This window comes from Vombatus ursinus, unplaced genomic scaffold (genome assembly GCF_900497805.2).
Source record: "Vombatus ursinus unplaced genomic scaffold, bare-nosed wombat genome assembly UNPS02012319.1, whole genome shotgun sequence".
Lineage (NCBI taxonomy): Eukaryota > Metazoa > Chordata > Mammalia > Diprotodontia > Vombatidae > Vombatus > Vombatus ursinus.
In genome coordinates this window covers 1,963,367-1,966,457 of record NW_020952097.1, presented here as the reverse complement: position 1 = coordinate 1,966,457, position 3,091 = coordinate 1,963,367, and positions in this window count along the sequence as shown.

Sequence of the window (3,091 nt, the reverse complement as noted above, 5' to 3'; positions counted from 1 at the left end):
CCCTCTGGTGCTTTCTCTGTCTGTCCTGGTGCCCACTCTGTGCCCTCCACTGCCCACTCTGTGCCCTCTGCTGCCTGCTTTGTCCTTTCTGTTTCCTCTAGTGACTGTTCCAGAGCCTCCTCCCCCCTCACCTTTGTCTCTTCCTCAGATCCCTGTTTTGTCCCTTCTGGCGCCCTCTCCTTCCATTCTGGTACCCATTCTGTTCCCTTCTGTGCCCACTCTGTCTCTTTCTCTTGCAGATTCTCTCTCTCTTCCAGTGCCTTTGATCGCTCCTTTGGTTCCTGCTCTGCCTCCTCCAGGGTCCTTTCTCTCCATGCTGGTGCCTGCTTTGTGTCCTCTGGTGCCCACTCTGCCTCTAGTACCTGCTCTATCTCCTTCAGTTCCTTCTGTACTTCTTTCTCTAGCACCTGTCCTGTGCCCTTCGGTGCCCACTCTGTCTCTAGTACCTGAGCTGTCTCCTCCAGGGCCCGCTGTGCTTCTTTCTCCATTTCCTGTCCTGTGCCCTCTGCTGCCCCCTCTGCCCCTTTCCCACCTGCCCTCTCTGTTTCCTCTGGTGCCGGATCTTTGCTCTCCAGCGCCTGCTCTGTCTTTGATGCCTGCCAGATCTCCTCTGTTACCTGCTCCCTTGCTTTCTCTGGCACATGTTCTGACTCCTCTGGTGCCTGCCCTGTAGCTTCTAGTGCCTTCTCTGTGCTTTCTGGGTCAGGTATCTGCCCTGTGTCTGCAGGTACCCGGATAGGCTTGCTATCAGTACTATTAGTGAGCAGCGCGGTGCTGAAGGGGCGGGGTGCTCTGTCCCCAGACCGTGTTCTCCGAAGCACTGACTGTAAAAGGAAAGAGAGAAGAGGTGGCATCAGTGTCTTGGCCTCACCCTCATGTCCACCCTTGCCCTTTCCAGTCCCAGGTGCTACCTTCCCTCCCTCTCCACCCCCTGCTTGGGATAGGTGTGTGCCAATGGCCATGGGCAGGGAGAAGTCTATGCTTAGGAAGCTACCACTGGCTGAGGGAAGTTCTAGAGGTGGGGATGTCAGGGACCTTGGTGGCAGGAGATGACAGGGTTGAGGGATCCCAGAGGAGAAGACTAACTTGATTATCCATATGCCTTTCTGCCTACCATCCAACAATCTCACCTTTCGTGCCTGGGGGCTATTGGGGGCTGAGGCGCTGCTGGAAAGGCTCAGGTTAGAGGCAGAGCAGCTCCGAGACAAGGTTTTATGAGGTGGGTCGGGGGTCCCATCTGGACTCAGGAACTTCTCATTAATCTTCAGGTTGGTTCGTCCCTTCACTGGCAGAAAGAGAGAGGGAAGGCCAAAGGATTACGTGTTTTGGGGGGGGGGGGAGCACAAGGAGAGAGGGTTTAGCAGCGTCTCTACTCATCTTCCCACCTTCCCCCTATTCTCCCCCTCTGGGTTAAGTCCCTTGGCTTTCAAGACACCCTACTGATTTTCCTGTTCTTGTCTTCATATGGCCAAGTCTTTCTGCATGGTTTCTGACTCATGGCCCTCTGGCTTGTCCTGGCCCTCATTTTTCAGGTATACCCTTAACCCCTAGCTGGCCCAACTAGTCCTGATGTGGCCACACTAAACTTTTCAGCCCTCCCTCCACCCCACATCCTGCTCTGCATTGACCACCACTATCCAAGCCCCATTCTGGTGTCTGCTCTACATCTCCATCCTCCTGTGCCTAAATCTCCTCAGCCCACCCCCAGAGCCTCATTCCATTTTGAAAATTCCATCTAGAGCTTCAACTCTGTGAAGAGGGACAACTCCCAAGCCTACATCTCTAGCTTTAATCTCAACCCCCAAGTCTCTCATTCCATTACCTCATTTCTACACTGGAAAAAAAGTGACTGAAAATTACACATCGTGCAAATTATGACCCAGTGTTAGATGAGTAGCCCATTGAGTAAGACTATTGGTAAATGTCTCTTGAACAAACTCTGCAGGTAGATAATGAAATGGGTTCAGAATCAAATGGAGGTAAAAGGGGTGCCGACTGGGAATGATCCATAGAGGGACAGCCTGTATCTTAGTCTCAAGGCCTTCCTAGTTTCCAGATAGCCAGGCCTCAGTTCCTGCCCCAGCACAGGATCACAGAATCATGCCTCCTGTCTTAGTTTTTGTAGAGGGCCTTGGTCTTGTGCCAAGGCCTTCCCCAGGACCCTACCCTAGTCCCAGATTGAGAAAAACTGCCCTATTTCCTCCTACTTCTGTTCTTGCCATAGGGCTTAACTGTAAGGCTAGATTCCTCTTGGCCATACCTCTACCTCCTCCTGTGTGCCGTGAGACAGGCTTCATGGTACCTCACATCACCACCACCTACCAGGAGGATGGACCTTGAAGAAGGTTATTGAACCTTCTATTCACCTGCCTGCCTCAATAGACTTCTAACCACTGATAGTCTGCCTCTGCTCATTCACCAATGGTTAGCATGCTCCCCACCCCAGGTGCTTCCCTATCTCAATTTGGAACCCTCAGTCCCAGGTATACAAACCTTGTTCCCACCCTCCTTCCTCTAATTCCCATTCCAGATCTCTTTGCCCCTTAACACTGTTTTCCTTGGAATGCCTGCTCCATAATTAACAAATTTGTCTTTATCTTAAACCTTTTCCTTTTCTGGTCCTCCTATTTTCTGGCTCTCACTGAGACATCGCTCCCGTCTGATGACAATGACTTTTCCGGGTGGATTTTCATTCAGTGGTTGTGGTGGGGGAGTCTGAATATTCTTTGCTCTCCATTGCCATTTCTAGACTCTCCCTCAACCACTGTCCCTCAGCAGACTCCTCTTTTGAGGTTCACACGATCCAAATCTATCACTCAAACCAGATCTGGGTAGCCTTTATCTGCAGACCCCAAATGACACTGTCTTTCCATCCATGAGTTCAGTGCCTGGATCACATAGTCTTTCTCTCTACCCTGAATCCTGCTCTCATGCTGGAGGACTTCGATATGTATATTGATGCTCTCTCGACTACCCTAATTTACCAGTTCTTCAAACCACTTAGTGGTTCTCATGATCCATTCCTCCACTCTACCTCAGCTACACAGAGATCTCAGCCTTGATCTTGCTACTACTCACAAATGTTCTACTT